The sequence below is a fragment of the Microcaecilia unicolor genome, chromosome 3, assembly GCF_901765095.1.
Source record: "Microcaecilia unicolor chromosome 3, aMicUni1.1, whole genome shotgun sequence".
In the NCBI taxonomy this organism is placed as follows: Eukaryota; Metazoa; Chordata; class Amphibia; order Gymnophiona; family Siphonopidae; genus Microcaecilia; species Microcaecilia unicolor.
The window spans coordinates 494,390,125-494,407,422 of NC_044033.1; the positions used below are offsets into that span (position 1 = coordinate 494,390,125).

The window sequence follows — 17,298 nt, forward strand, 5'->3', positions numbered from 1 at the left end:
AAAAGTGCAGAGATCGAGCAGGGCAGGACACAGGCTGTGAGGGGCTCTATCCCAATCCTCCGTGGCTGGGAGCTTTACAGTATACTAATACACAGTAGAGTACCTATTGATAAGCCATGTGCATTTCTGAGCAATAGGTCACACTATTGAACAATAATGCACACTGTCTGAACAATGACGTGAAATATTGGAAATACATAAGATATTTCCCATGGCGTTTCGAACAAACACACATCTTTATCAAGCACTGCATCCCCATTGTAGCCACCCTACAATCCTCATCACCCCACCATGCGAAATCTACAAGTGAGCACCTAATCCTATCATGCCAACAAATAAAGCAGTTTCTCCTTCTCTGTTTTTCCAGTAGGGCCCGAGTTCCTGTTTTAAATGGCTTTAGGCTAGCATTGACAGCGAAGGGAGAAAAAGCAACCTCCAGGCTAGACAAGCTGTCGCTCTCTAGAATCGACTCTGCCGAACCTTAGACAGGAAAATGGAAGAAACACAGTCACAGGACATGAGCAATACAAAGTGAGTACCACTGTGGCCCTAGGGCTAACATGCAGTTATGAAACCTCCTCAAATCAAATGTGTGTCAATATTCAGCAACAGTGGAGCAGTCAAAATTCACTAGTTAAGTGTTCTGCTGAATATCTGATCAATTTTAACCTTATTCTATTTTATTCTATTCTCTATTATTTATAAACTGCTGCATCTCAATAGGTTCAAAGTGGTGTACAATCATAGCCCCTAAGCAAAAACTATAAAAATATTTCTACATAGTGAGAAATAGTATACTGTGAACTAATCAAAAGCTATAACAAGCTCCACTTACAAGCATAATATTTCAAAAACAAATACATTTTCAAATTTTTACAAAAAAACAGGAATGTTGTTTAACAGAAATAGGAAGATTGTTCCGTATCAAAGCAATCTGATACACAAAAGAGCTATTAATCTTTCTTAAAAAGTATACCTTTGACGCTTGGGGAAACCTAGTAGATGGCAAATGATAAGAAAGCAATTCATACAGACAGATTTGCCCATCAAATTTTGTTGTTTATTGACAAATATCACTTTAACCTGTTTCTCGCCTGGCCTGGCCCTATTTTTGTCTGTCAAAATCTATGTGCAAAGTAATAAGAACATAAGAATAGCCATACTGGGCCAGACCAATGTCCATCTAGCCGGGTATCCCACTTCCAACAGTGGCCAATTTAGGTCACAAGCACCTGGCAGAAACCCAATTAGTAGCAACATTCTATGCTACCAATCCCAGGGCAAGCAGTAGCTTCCCCCATGTCCATCTCAACAACACACTATTTTTATTTTTTGTTACATTTGTACCCCGTGCTTTCCCACTCATGGCAGGCTCAATGTGGCTTACATGGGGCAATGGAGGGTTAAGTGACTTACCCAGAGTCACAAGGAGCTGCCTGTGTCTGAAGTGGGAATTGAACTCAGTTCCTCAGGACCAAAGTCCACCACCCTAACCACTAGGCCACTCCTCCACTGTTGCTACTATTTGAGATTCTACATGGAATGTTGCTATTCCACTAGCAACATTCCCTGTAGAAGTCGGCCCTTGCAGATCACCAATGTGGCCGATTTATCTACAGAACGGAGTACTCGAGGGGGGACGTAGGGAGAGACAAGAGTGGAGAGGTACTGGGGAGCGGCAGAGTGAATGCACTTATAGGTCAGTAGGAGAAGTTTGAATTGAATACGGAAACAGATGGGAGCCAGTGAAGTGACTTAAGGAGAGGGCTAATGTGGGCATAGCAACTTTGGCGGAAGATGAGTCGCGCAGCAGAGTTTTGGACTGATTGAAGAGGAGAGAGATGGCTAAGAGGGAGGCCGGCGAAAAGTAGGTTACAATAATCAAGACGAACGCTTTAACGGGTCCAGCGTTAAGCCATTTTTGATGCATTAGGCCCCCCGATAGTGACTAACACTGCTTAGTAAAAGGGCCCTTTAGCTTCCTGATTTTTCATTTTTGCAAACTGAAATGCTTCCATTGTAGTCAAGGAACTTATCTGAAGAATTTTGCAGAGTTCTGCTAAATCACTTAGAACATCATTAATGGTAACCAGTGCTACACAATATTGTCTATTATTTAATTTGTCAAGGCAGTATTTATGCACTGGGTCACTGTCTTCATTTACTTGTTCTCTGCAGTACTCTACCAATGCTTCATAGTTCTTGACTACAGCAGTTAAATGCCTAGATGGCCATCTGACCTTGTTCCGAGGTTTAAATGAAATAGTTTCACATTGTACTGCCTTAACAATCTCATAAAATTTCACCTTTCTCACACTAGATCTGCAAAAAGCTGGTGGAAATGGTGTGTGTAAGCACTTCAATATCCCTTGTAAAGGGTGTCAGTTTCCAGTTACCCTCAATGTCTAAATGTTCATGGTGTATCATCCTCGATAACCCAGTGAATTAACATTCAACAGCTGTCTTACCCATTTTTTGTATTTGTTTCAAGGAGGAAAAGACCTCGTAAAACTGTGACAAATATCTCAATAGACATAGTTAATCACTATGTAAGTGAACAATCTTGCAAACAGTTAAAACAGTAATCATAGGTCAAAAAATCCTCCATGCTATGTAAAGTGTCCAAAATTGGAAAATTGTCCAACAAAACAATCTTAATAATCTTATTAATCTTAATAATAATGTTCAATGCAAAAAAATGCAAATATATAGACAGTGAATGTGGACACTTATCTTTGTAGCGCTGCTATCATATGATCTGATATCCTGGTCACGCAGTGTTTAGCAGAGAGAAGTATCAGTGAGGTCTCGACGGGGACCCATTTCACTTCCAGCTTCTGTATACCTCACTGTGTTGAAAATCAGCTGGTTATTCCTCAGCCGCTAGACTTATGGCTAAATGCCCATGGTGTGCCATGCACTGTATTTCTATCAGATGACTAATGGATTGACATAAAAGTGTTGCCACACCGTTATGTGGAGGCAGTGAATGCAAATCTCTCCCATGAATATTCATTGTGGATATCCTGAAAATCTGACTGGCTGGGGTGCCTCCAGGACCAGGTTTGGGAACCACTGACTACATACTATCTGTTCATATCAAAATTATCATAACACAACTTCTTAGTTGCTAAAACTATTGCAGCTACTATCTTAATCATCCCAGCAAAAACACAGTGGCATGTGTAGGATCACCAGCTTTCCTAAATATAATCTATTGAATCAACATTTTGGAAATAGATGTATCTGTAGTGTCATCAACAATGAATGTTTAGAAAGTTGATTGTTAGATTGCATTGAATACTTCAGTTTTAATAATACTATTTATGCATTTGATGAATATGAGGACTTAATTTTGCTTCTCCAGCTGTCCAGGATTTTTTTAAAACGCATTTCATTAAGGGAAAAATTCAACAAGATGCAGTAAAAGGTTGGCTGTTGCTGCACCTTGATTCCTCATGGGATTTAGCAGCCTGTGGGATCCTAGTACCATAGGTTGCTGAATCCTGGGATAAGAGAATAAAGCTTCTTGTGAGTCACCTTACAGGTAACGTTATTCCCAAAACCTGATGCTCCCAGGCTAGCAGATCTGTGTCCTCCCTGGTTCCCCTTCCCCAACTTAAGCCCCCTTGGAAAAAGGTCCACCCACCCCCCACAAGTACAAACCCTTACCTCCCCATCTCAAAGGTAGCCCTCACCCTTCCCCCAGGCTACCTTGATATTACTGATGATCTGCAGGGTCTATGGGGTCTTCCGGGGTTCCAGGGGAGCTTCAGGCAGGAGTGATGCCTAGTTGCTCCTGCCCAGTTCTTCTCTGGCTTCAAAATGGTGCCCCTAGCAGAAGTCTCATGTGACTGCTGCTAGGAGTCATATTTCCATATAAGTAAATATTTCCTTATTTTGAAGCTGGCACAAGAGTGGGGGGAGCAACTGGGCATTGCTCCTCTTCAAAGACCCCCAGACTCTCCTGGACCACCAATGATACCAAGGTAGCCCTTTGGAGGGGGGGGGGGGTTACGTTTGAGATGGGGGAGTAAGTGACCTGTACTTGTCAGATGAGAAGGCCTTGTCCTGGGGGAGGGCTTAAGTTGAGCGGCCTGATCTGCCAGCCTGGGCGCATTGAGCCAAGGCTTTGCGGCCTAAAGATCCAAGACGGTAAATGAACCCCAGTGTACTATGATTTTTGGTTCCTAATACAACTTGTGGTATATTATCACAAGTTGTGTTAGGATAGTTGCATATTAATAAGATGCAAAACATTCATTTGCATATTTTACATCTCATTACTACCTAACCCATGGTGACTTTTAAGCAGCATTAGGGTCCAAATAGTGTGACTTAAATCCCTAACTGCTGCTTGATGAATTCCCCCCTAAGTAATCATGGATTTGTTGCACAGTCAACTTGGATTAATTTAGCTTGATAACTAGCAGGACAGTATTAAAACCTTTATCGCGTCAGAACTTGATTTATTCCATTGCACAAATTCTTTCCAATTTTTTTTCTGAATTTCAGGTGATTTGGGCCATAGATTTTTCAATATGCCTCAATTCAGATTTTAAAGTTTTGTGAAAGTGTCTATGTGGGTTGGTTTTATGCCTGACAAGATGCTTTAGGTAATCCAATTTCCATTCACTCCACTTTTTGCCTGAACACCACTGCCTATTAACTCCAGTTTTCAAGCATAGTCTACAGATAACATCATCTGTTTCAAGGTATTCAAAAATGTATCTGAGTCACAAGTTATGAAGACCTACTGTCAGGTCTGTCATATTGGTCTCAACTGAATGACCAGTCACCTATTCCTTCTTGAAGGTTAATCATTCTTTCTTTGTAAGAATGACAAATTGTTTATCATCAAGTATGTAGCTGAATATTTTTAATGGTAACACTTCCAAATAAAATGATGCTTGCATTGCAAATAACAGTGATTACCCCCTGGATAAAACCAAATAGATGCTCCTCATGATCCAGAAGTCTGAAAAGAATTTTGCAGGCCAAGAATGGCTTTTTTTTTAATCTCCTTTTTGCAGGCCTGGCTGGAGAGGTGGAGTGATGAAATACCCTCATCTGTACAATTATTCCTTGCACGAAGTTGAAAAAATGTTCTTTATGATCTAGAAATTTTTTTTTAATATTGCACGGTCAAGCGTTGTTTTTTATGGTCTTCTTTTCCTGAGCCTTGCTAGAGAGATGAAATAAGGTGATTCACCTCCTCTGTCCACCGCTGCAATAATAGCATGCTCTAGGATACTTGACAGCATGTGTGAGTACACACATGCATAGTTTAAAGGGAACTATGATAGGGACAGTCTTTTAACCTGTGAAATAACACTTTAACAAGAGATTGGGTGGCAACACCAATAATTAGGAAGCAAAACCAGTGCTGGGAAGACTTCTACGGTTTGTGCCCTGATCATGACTGAATATGGATGGGCTGGAGTGTAAATTTTAAAGGGATTCAACGTTAGCTTCTGAAATTTTAGTACAAGAACAGTTCTGGGCAGACTTCTACGGTCTGTGCCCTGAGAATGGTAAGGACAAATCAAACTTGGGTATACATATAAAATATCGCATACCATGTAAAATGAGTTTATCTTCTTGGGCAGACTGGATGAACCATGCAAGTCTTTATCTGCCATGATTTACTATGTTACTACGTAGGACACCCCATGAAACTAATGACCAGCCCATTGAAAACAAACCATAATTAAAAAAATAAAGTAGCATATAATTAAGCCATGAAATCTGTTGCCAGATTGTGTGGCCAAGGCAACCAGCATAGCAGGCTTCAAAAGAGGATTGGACAGTTCCTGGAGAAAAATTGCATAAAAAATCATTAGCCAAGTAGACTTGGGAGAGCCATTGTTCATCCCTGGAAATGAACCCACATAATGTATCTACTTTTTGGGATTAGCCTGGGTAGTTGTGATCTGAACTGGCCACCATAAGAGATAGGACTCTGGGAATCTGGCAAAATATCTTTTCTTATGTTCTTATATTCTTAATTCTGGAGGTCAACTAATGCTGGCATTTGGTATGTCTAAAAAGATGGAGACTTATAGAAAGATACTACAACCTCTTTCTTCTTGCAGGCCATTTCTGTCTTTATGCACCCAAATATTCTTCTGGCTTTTGCCATCACCTTTTCTACTCATTTGGTCACCTTAAAATCACCAGATATTATCATCCCTAGATTCTCCTCCTCATTTGTAGATATTCTGAAAATCAGACTGGTTGGAGGAAGCCCTAGGACTAAGATCAAAGCAGAACTATATTTCCCCTAAATAATCTTCTTTATCAGAGAAAACAGGTGTGAACCTAACTGATATTTTGGAAAAGCTATATTACTAGTGACTTTCGCCTTTGATTTAGATAGGAATAATGTTTTGAAATTGTATTTCCGACACATGGTTGATAGTTTTTTGGGTTCAAAGATAAATATATTTCCTGACTTATCAGGGGAATTGCAGACTAGGAGGTGTGAACTCTTGGCTTTTAAGCCAAAGATCATTGCCCTAAGTGGGACCTTCCTAGTGCGATTCCCTTGTAAGTGTTCTATTTCTTTGAATTTTAATAATTACTTATTTGTTGAACCTAAGAAATTACAAGAGTTTGTGGAGTTGAAGGAACAGATGAAGAACCCTCTGCAGCAACTTCCTTTAGTTACCACTGTACTGGCTGCAATTACCGATTAACCTTCCTCCCTCAGAAAAAGTGAATTGTAAGATTAACCATTTTGAGTTTTTCTTATTTTCTTTGAGATTGTTTTCCTGATCTTGGATCTCCCAGTTGTGGACGATTATATAACATATATTGGTGGGAGAAAATGTTTTCTTTTTTAATATCAATTTCTGTTTTCCCTTACATTTATGTGATAAATGTGAATGTAATTAAGTAAAATTATAAATAAATAAATAAAAGATCAAAGCAGAACTCTAAGTCCTTGAGAATCATTTCATAGGACTTCTGGGACAGGTCCTGCACCATTCGGTGGAATGGTTTTCTTGTCTATAACCTATGAAATATTGTATAGTATCCAGAAATTGACAATTACTTTAGATGTGCTCTCACCAATGACTTGTACAGTGACATTATAATCCCCCCCCCCCCTTTTTTTTGCTGGTCATAACTCTCCCTATGCATCCGAGCATTCCTCTAGGTCTGCCAATTTCAGTGGTGACTTGAGTAAAAAAAAGCACTGTTTATTCAAAGTTCTATCATACTGAGTTGGTTAATGTATGTTGCATCTTGCTAATGCCCTAGTGTTACTGGTCCTATGAAATATCTTTTTTTTTCAACATGGTCTTTTAATATTTAGAACCTAGTACATGTCAAACAATTTTAAAATTCAGGGACCACTAGACAAGTGACTAGAAGGCTTTTCTTTTTCTATAATTATTATCCAACTGTTTAAGTTGTGTAGTGTTGTAGATTCACTATCAAATACCTGTAATTCATGCTGAAAATCTTACGCTGAACACAATACATGTCAAGCCACATATTCTGACTATTGACCTCCTTCCTCTCTCTCCCATTAAATCTGACTTCATAAAGCTATGCATGAGACAATCATTTAGTAACACAGCTGTCTGCATGTTTAACTCAGCAAAGTGAGTGAGTATTCAACTAATATACCTTGGGCAACAGCAGAATATCCCCAGGCCATTAGACTTGCTATTTTGCAGACTGTAATAAATACTATACAGAGCACTGATGATAGTTGCAAAATTCAGTTTCTCCAGTCCTTATTTATTACAAGTGTTGTCACGCAGATCTGGCCAGCCTTGACAGGAAGAGCTAATCCTGGTTTTATTAGACCCCCATGCTACTGTTTTCCAGGACTTTTTCTATGAATAAATTTACTGTAATTCAATACAAAATGCAGCGAATCTGGGTGGTATGAAAATGAGAACCATATTCACTTGTTGAGGTTGCTCTTAAGTATACAACGGGTTTATGGCACCCTGTGTTTAATTCTACAGTTGTACCCATCAAGTGTGATGTAAATCATAAAGTGTGATTGAGTTCATCATCTAAGGAAGCAGTACCCATACATAACCGAAAAAGACTGGTCATTAATAGATTCTTGATATACCATCTTTCTGTGGTACAACCAAAGCTGTTTACATATTACATGCAGGTATTTTCCAGTAATTCTCTTGTAGAGATCATGACTTTCAAAGTTCCAGGAGAGAATCATTTAATAATATATGCTCTAATTGGTAGAGTATAGATTATTAAATGATTCTGTCCTGGAACTTTGAAAGTCATGATCTCTACAAGAGAATTACTGGAAAATACCTGCATGTAATATGTAAACAGCTTTGGTTGTACCCAGTGCGTTTTTTCTAGCGAAAATGCCAGGCTACCCTTCAGGGGTGGGGTGATCACTGAAGGACCCACCCCACAATGGCCAGGCCCCCTGCAACCAGTCACAGAATCATTGACAAGGCAGAATTGTTGTGTAGACCCTGAGCTCTTTCATTAAAACTTGGGGACCATGGGTCAATTTTAGCAGGCAATGGAAAAGGTGCCGGTACTCAGTACCCCCAAGTACCCCCTCAAAAAAAGCCCTGGTTGTACCACAGAAAGATGGTATATCAAGAATCTATTAATGCCCAGTCTTTTTCGGTTATGTATGGGTACTGCTTCCTTAGATGATTAACTCAATCACACTTTATGATATTTTGAAGTTCTGCAAAGATTGAGCATAAAATCATTTAGACTGTTTCCTGTAAGTCGAATTTGAATTAAATTACAGACAAAAAAAGATAATTGAAATCCAAAGAAAAGATCTACAAATATGATGGAAAAGAATCTCTCTTTTGTTTCCAGGGCAGGCTACAGAAACTTATTTAAAACTTCTTTTAAAGATCAGCATGTGAAAGGTGTCACCGACCTTGACAACATCACAAGGTTGAGATTTTCACAGGGATACATGCTTTGTGAATAATATCTCCACGAATGTGTTAGTCACAAACAAGATTTTCCATCAGCAATATCTTCCACATACATCTATTTTTGATTCAGCAAATGCATGCATTAGGATTCTCAAAATGAATGTCCCCTCTCATTAGGGGAGATTTACCAATAAGTAGAGTAAGTAACATGCTAGGGACAGCCATTCTACTGCTGGAAGTATATACCCGCCACCAGATGTCACGTTCCTGTACAGCCCAGTTGGCTGACCAAGTGAGGCAATATTGAAATTAAAAGGGGACTCCCAGGCATACTATGAATAGCAGTTTGGAGAGGAGCTTCCCTACCAGCCAGGAGGTGGTAACCAGCTATCCAAATGCCTAAAGACAACTAGAGGGTTGCATCTGTCTCTTATTAGTGTGGAAGTTTTCTTGCTTCTTTTTTTCAGTGTCTGAGGAAAGTAATATATGTCAGAATTATAGTCTGCTTTCCTGTCTTTCTCTAAGCAGTTCACCTTCTTCCAAGTGTAATGTCCTGCTGATACATTTCCAGTAATCCCAAGGAGGAGTGGTTTGTTTAGTTCTATTTGATAGCATCTTCAGGCTTCCAAGAGTCAAAGGTCCAGTCTACCCACAAAGGCACAAAAGAAATATGCACTACCTTTGTTAATAAATGTACTTCGTCCAGTCTCTCATCATAGAAATGCTGAGAGTAATTCTATAAAGGGATGCCTATTTTTAAGTGCAGAGAACATATCTATTTGGAATTGAATTCAATTGAAATTACTCATTGTCATGAAATGTCTAGCACCTGCCTGGGGTCACCCTGCAGACACCTGAAGGGTCTACCCAGCACTGCGCAGACTTGCCTGCACCTGGGCTTGTGCTCTATAATAACACCCTCCTCCCACCGGCTGGGTCCCACTCTCAAGCTATTCCCCCATGATTTCTAGGTTACTGAGACCACACTCTCAGGGATCCCCCAGTTTCTAGAAAGCACCCACAGAACCAAAAACAGAAACCAGGTTAGTCAGTCGAGGACAGCAAAGCTAATGAACTATAGGATTATTATCATGAAAAAGTTGAACAGTGAACGCTTGAAAAAAAAAAACAGATGGAAAAGTAGAGCAAGCAATAACAGATAACCAAAACAAGGATTAACATTAAAACTATCTAGCACTTGTTACTACCCGGGTAGCACCTGGGAGTTCAGGAACTTAACTGTCCACAAACCTTGAACATGATCTCAGGACAGAGCTGTCTCTCCTCTGTTCCCCACTATTGCGATTAAGGAAAGATCCAGTATCTTCAGGCTAGATTTGAAATCCAGAACCAATCAGAGCCCAGAGCACCAACATTTTGAAAGTATCTGGCCAATGGTACTTCAAGTTCCCCTTTTCTAAAGGCTAAATTGGAAAAGAGAAAGTAATCTTTCCTGCAACAGCTTTAAAACGATGGGTGTAGACTGGGGGGGGGGAGGGGGCAATGCCCCCCCCAAACGATGACGACGGACGACTGGCGCCAGCAGTAAAAAAAAAAAAAACAAGCAGGCACATGCTCGTCTCCATCCACTTCGCTTCCCTGCCCTCTCTGTCTGCATCCCGCCCAAAAGGAAATGACATCAGAGGAAGGCGGGACGCAGACAGAGAGGGCAGGGAAAAGAAGTGGACAGAGATGAGCATATCTACCCCCTCTCTTGAAGAGAAGGCTTCCGGGGCAGACCGAAGGCAGCATGTATGTCGCTACCGGAGCCAGGAACACAGAAAAGCTGAAGAAGACTGCTGCCTGCGCCGGAGGGAGGGAGGAAGGAAGAGAGGGGGTAAACGGAGTCACGATCCTGGACCTCGCGGGGGGGGGGGGGGCAGCAGAGGGAAGATGGATGGGACTAGGAGGGGTGGGGAGCAGAGGGAAGGAGCAGGAGATGGATGGGACTGGGAGAGGAGGTGAGCAGAGGGAAGGAGCAGGAGATGGATGGGACTGGGAGGGGTGGGGAACAGAGGGAAGGAGCAGGAGATGGATGGGACTGGGAGGGTGGGGAGCAGAGGGAAGCCTACTGGAAAGAAGACACTGCATAAAACAGAAGACACTAGAACCAAACCGAATAGAAAAACTAAATGATCAGACAACAAAGGTAGAAAAAAGTATTTTATTCAGAATTTATTAATTGAAATATGTCAGCTTTTTGAAATGTGCATCTGTGATATTTTGCATGTAAATTTCGATTTTTCTGATATTGCTGCATGCTGAGTCTGACTTCTTGAGTTAACTTTCCAGTTCAGTATTTTGCCTTCATACTTTTTTATTTCTAGTTCCTTGTGTCATGTCTGTTGTGTCATGTGTTTTTCATGTGTGATTAAGGTGCAGTATTCTGCTAACGTGTAGTATTTGCAGTCCTTTTTGTTTTGCTTTTTTTCACGAGGTAATGTATTGGTGTTTTAGAGCCTGGTGTAATTACAGTTCTGCCTTTTCACGCATAAGGTTGTGGCTCGTCCTGTCCTTGGAATTAGTGCTGTTATGGTTTAGTAAGGATATGAGTGTGTTTTTGCACAAGTTTGTGTACAGCGTTTTGCAGTGGAGAGATTGTGTGTTGTCCTTACTGAGGTGGCACAAAAACATCAGAAAGGGTGTAGAGCCTAAATCATGACACACTACCTCTTGAAAGATCTGCATATAGAGCCTATGCATTTCTAAGGTCAGCACTGGTATGGTATGGAAAAGGGGTGGGGAAATACCACTGGAGATGAAGAAGGAGTGCTGGGTAAGGAGGAAAGAAGGAAGGAAGGAAGGGAGAAAGAGCTGGCTTGATATCTCATACATATTCATTATGGTTATTCCCCAAAAGAGCCAGCTCTTTTTCCCTTCCTTCCTCCATATTAGCATATCATTTGCATATATACATATATGCTAATATACTCCGGCCCATCCTTTGCCCCCACAAATGAAACAGTCAAACTATGCCTATGAACCTGCCCCTTTGATAGCTCAGCTGGTAGAGCAGAGGACTGTAGGGCAAGACTATAGATATCCTTAGGCTGCTGGTTCAAGTCCGGCTCAAAGGATCCTGGCTTATTTTTTGGCTCCCTTCACAGAACAGAACACCTTTGGCATCAGTTTCCACCCCTCACCCCCCCCCCCCCACCCCCAACGGAGCCCTTCAGTTCAGTCAGGGGTAGGTTCCCTGTGACCTCAAGAGCATAGTTGCCAGGATGGCCGAGCGGTCTAAGGCACTGTGTTTAGGTTGCAGTTTCCCTTGGAGATGTGAGTTCAAATCCCACTCCTGACATACCAGCCCCCCTAGAGCTCTCTACCTTTATAGAACCCAGAAGCTGCAAGGCTCCAGGGCCACCCCAGTCAAGCTCTTTCCTTTCTAGTACCCAGAACGCCACCTCAGTTCAGCACAGACCAAGGAGCCTGCTCAGCTGCCTTTCTTAAGGTTACCTTATTTGCTCCCCCCAAAAAGAAGACGCATGCTCCGCCCCTCTGTCACATACCACCCCAGCCCCATCACCTCCCCCCTAAAAAAATGGCCACCGAGAGTTGAAGTGACCTCGTGACACTTCAACTCTCGGTGGCCATTTTGAATCTGCGCCGAGACAAACGGGCAGGTAGGCAAAACCTACCCAGCTGCCCGGCCATATCGAGGACATGTCTGGGTAAAACCGGACATATGGTAACCCTAGCCTTTCTCAGGGCAATACCTTACCTTGGTGCAAGCAGCTTTTCCTGGGGTTGCAGAATGCTGAAGCCGTAAGGTTCCAAGGCTACCTCAGGGAAACAGAGAGCCTGCTCAAGCTGCCTTTCTCATATGGCAATACCCTTACCTTGGTGGAAGAAGGACCACAGTGCAGGCTTTTTCCTGCGTTGCAGAATGCTGAAGCTGCAAGGTCCCAAGGCCTCCTCCTCAGTTAAGCATAGGCCGAGGATCCTGCTCAGCTGCCTTTCTCATGGCAATACCCTTACCCTGGTGCAAAGAGCATTTCCTGGGTTGCAGAATGCTGAAGCTGTAAGGTTCCAAGGCCACCTCAGTTAAACTGGGAGCCTGCTCAAGCTGCCTTTCTCATGCACAGAGCAGCGCAGGCTTTTCTTCATTGCCGCCCTTTCTGTTCCTTTCTGGATCTACGGCATCTCTGCAAAATGTTACCGGAAGGCAGTTAGTGGCCTGGGAATTGGTCTTACACAGCCTCAAAAACACAGCGTGGGGAAGGACAAGAATGCCAGACTTTGCAAATTTGACCAGGCTTGGGAGGAGCCCACATAGCTCAGTTGGTAGAGCATCAGACTTTTAATCTGAGGGTCCAGGGTTCAAGTCCCTGTGTGGGTGGAACCAGCCCCCCCCCCCCCCAAAAGGAGACCCTGTTTCACAGCATTTTTCCAGTGGGCAAGAAGGGTGTCTAAAGTAGGGAAAATGTTTATTTGGCCTGTTCGAACAGCAAGGGGTGAGGGGCTCAGCAGTAATCAAAGGAACGTTTTCTTGACAGAAAGGGCAGTGGATATGCCAACAGCCTCCCAGTGCGGGCAGTGCACACCAGAGCTGTATCCGAATTTGAGAAAGCGTGGGGTGAGCTGGTGTGGATGGGCTTTATCTCACCCTCACGTGGCCACTCCCCCTCCCCCCCACACACATACATTCAGGTTTCTACGTTTGTCACCACGCTGTAGCCGTGACCGTTGATTCCAGATTTCTAGCACTCTGAGGCAACACGTCTTAGAATCGGTGGCAAACTTGGAGACAATGGTAAAATACAGAGCGTGAGGGGGTGGTAAAGCCCAGAACAGGTTCCAGCAAACTGAAGCTAAATGTGAATAAAACGTAGGCCCTGCTCTGTAGCGCTGCCTCATAACACTGCGTACTTACACCCCTTTTTAATGGATGGGATTCAGATCTACATTGTTCAATCCCTGAAAATTCAGGGAGTAGTCATCGATGGCCAACTAAAGTTCCAATTACGAAACAGGAACTTGAAGAGAAGGCTTCCGGGGCAGACCGAAGGCAGCGTGTACATCGCTACCGCTACCAGGAACACAGAAAAGCTGAAGAAGACTGCTGCATGCGTCGGAGAGAGGGAGGAAGAGAGGGGGTAAACGGAGTCACGATCCTGGACCTCGCGGGGGGGGGGGCAGCAGAGGGAAGATGGATGGAACTGGGAGGGGTGGGGAGCAGAGGGAAGGAGCAGGAGATGGATGGGACTGGGAGAGGAGGTGAGCAGAGTGAAGGAGCAGGAGATGGATGGGACTGGGAGGGGTGGGGAGCAGAGGGAAGGAGCAGGAGATGGATGGGACTGGGAGAGGAGGTGAGCAGAGTGAAGGAGCAGGAGATGGATGGGACTGGGAGGGGTGGGGAGCAGAGGGAAGGAGCAGGAGATGGATGGGACTGGGAGGGGTGGGGAGCAGAGGAAAGGAGCAGGAGATGGATGGGACTGGGAGGGTGGGGAGCAGAGGGAACCTACTGGAAAGAAGACACTGCATAAAACAGAAGACACTAGGACCAAAGCGAATAGAAAAACTAAATGATCAGACAACAAAGGTAGAAAAAAGTATTTTATTCAGAATTTATTAATTGAAATATGTCAGCTTTTTGAAATGTGCATCTGTGATATTTTGCATGTAAATTTCGATTTTTCTGATATTGCTGCATGCTGAGTCTGACTTCTTGAGTTAACTTTCCAGTTCAGTATTTTGCCTTCATACTTTTTTATTTCTAGTTCCTTGTGTCATGTCTGTTGTGTCATGTGTTTTTCATGTGTGATTAAGGTGCAGTATTCTGCTAACGTGTAGTATTTGCAGTCCTTTTTGTTTTGCTTTTTTTCACGAGGTAATGTATTGGTGTTTTAGAGCCTGGTGTAATTACAGTTCTGCCTTTTCACGCATAAGGTTGTAGCTCGTCCTGTCCTTGGAATTAGTGCTGTTATGGTTTAGTAAGGATATGAGTGTGTTTTTGCACAAGTTTGTGTACAGCGTTTTGCAGTGGAGAGATTGTGTGTTGGCCTTACTGAGGTGGCACCAAAACATCAGAAAGGGTGTAAAGCCCAAATCATGACACACTACCTCTTGAAAGATCTGCATATAGAGCCTATGCATTTCTAAGGTCAACACTGGCATGGTATGGGAAAGGGGTGGGGAAATACTACTGAAGATGAAGAAGGAGTGCTGGGTAAGGAGGAAAGAAGGAAGGAAGGAAGGAAGGGAGAAAGAGCTGGCTTAATATCTCATACATATTCATTATGGTTATTCCCCAAAAAAGCCAGCTCTTTTTCCCTTCCTTCCTCTATATTAGCATATCATTTGCATATATATATACATATATGCAAATGAATATGCTAATATGCTCCGCCCCATCCTTTGCCCCCTCCCCCCAAATGAAACAGTCAAACTATGCCTATGTTTAAAACTGAAAAAAGTGCCATCTGGCCAATTAGAAAAAATACATTTTTATGACATTATTTACAATTCACACTCATATTCTCATGCTTTTTACCACTGCTGCCTCCCTAACCCCGACGAGGTAAAATAGATTACTTTTAAAATTTGGAGGGAGGGGGCCTGGAACTCGAAGGGAGGAAGGAGGGAGGGAACGAACTTCTGGTGGGTGCAATATTGGGGGTGCTCGAGCACCCACAGCACCCACGGAGTCGGCGCCTATGCCTTGTACAGACTCATTTGCGCTGACGACATGTTAGAGCCACAATCTAGTGGAATCAGAAAAGGTACAGAAAAGGGTGATGAAAATGATAAAGGGGATGGAAGAACTTCCCTATAAGGAAAGGCTAAATTGGTTAAGGATGTTCAGATTGGGGAAGAAAACAGCACAGAGAAGATCTGATGTACAGAACAAAGTCCAAAAAGCAAAAAGAAGCACCAAAAGCCTTCATAATCGGGACGCAGTTCCTTTAATTATATGACTTGAGAAGCAATCTTCCACTGGGGACCCAACACGGGCTGTGTTTTGGCGCACAGCGCCTGCGTCAAATCATATGATTAGAGGAACTGTGTCCTGATTTTGAAGGCTCTTGCTGCTTCTTTTTGCTTTTTGGCAGATTGGAGAAGAGAGATTTGCTAGGAGATATGATAGAGGACTATAACATACTGAGTGGAGTAGAGTGGGTAGAGGTGAATCACTTGTTTAGCCTTTCCAAAATACTAGGGCTGGGGGACACGCAATGAAGCTACAAAGCAGTAAATTTAAAACAAACCATAGACAATATTTCTTCACTCTAATGTGCAATTTTTTTTCACACAAGTATAATGTGAACAGCTGAAAATGCAATCTGCATGAATACCTTTCCTTCTCAAAGCAAAGCCCCAGGAATGTCTCATTGCAGTGCAGCTAAAAATAACCCCCATTGTGGCACACTAGAAACCCCGTGAATGCAAATATGCCTCATGAACTTGTAAAGATCTTTTTCCTAATGTAAGTAAATTTTTGTGCCTGCTTAGCCAGGATATGTGGAGTATGATTTCAGTCTCTCAAACTTACTTCTGATACGTGCTGTAAACTTGCATTGTGCCAAAGAAACCTTTTTTCTAGAGTTCATATGATATCATTTGTATAAGCAACCTACCAAGGTGTGCCTGAAAATTCATTTTAATCAGTCCTATAGTGCCCATTACAATGGAAGATATTTCTGTATCTTTCGGCAGCAATTTATTGGTCTCTGCCTGCATTTTCTGTTGAAGATCTTCTCCCTCTAGTACTGATTCACAGAATAATCATTTAGAACTAACACCTGCCATGCAGTTTTTCTCCTTTACCGCCATGTCTAGTTTTTTTTGCATCATGTAGGGTTTGTAATATGATCCCAATGAATATTATAGACATTTTTCCTGGAGAATGGCAGTGTGTTCTGTAACTAATGGGGTGTGCAGAGACAGGATATAAGAAGAATTTGGAGAGTAGGTATATATATATATATATATATATATATATATATATATATATATATATATATATATATATATATATATATATAGTGATAAGTAAGAGGGTGTCCTATACGGTGTAGGCCACTAGAGGGCACTAGAAGAAGATGGAGGTCGCTAGGACCGGGGAGAGCCCTGGGAGGTCCACAGGTGCAGGCGGTTATGGGCTGGGTCCTGTGTGGCTAATTATCCACTTTATACCCCACCTGAGTTGTGAAAGGAAGGGAAGTGAGCTAGCAGCAGAAGAAGAGAGAGCCCCTGAAAGATACTGGCTAACCTTATGGACTTGGGGGCCAAAGGAGATCAGCAGGCTGAAAATCCTGGGGTAAGAAGTCCCTAAAACATTAGTGTTTGACTGTGTCCTCAGTACTTATAGAAACTGTGTGTTCAGTGGAGGGACTGTGTGTCCGGAACTGTGTGTCCAAAGTACTGAGAGAAGCAGGCTGCAAAGCCTGGGGTT

General features: G+C 42.5%; 2 non-coding genes across 2 annotated transcripts; both read left to right on the forward strand.

Annotated features, from left to right (window-relative positions):
• The first annotated feature begins 11,892 nt into the window (after positions 1-11,892).
• TRNAY-GUA lies at positions 11,893-11,980 on the forward strand. The gene is given in 2 exon segments: positions 11,893-11,929; positions 11,945-11,980. It is a non-coding gene; the product is annotated as a tRNA-Tyr (tRNA).
• Positions 11,981-13,169: 1,189 nt separating this feature from the next.
• TRNAK-UUU lies at positions 13,170-13,242 on the forward strand. The gene has a single exon. It is a non-coding gene; the product is annotated as a tRNA-Lys (tRNA).
• The last annotated feature ends 4,056 nt before the right edge of the window (positions 13,243-17,298 follow it).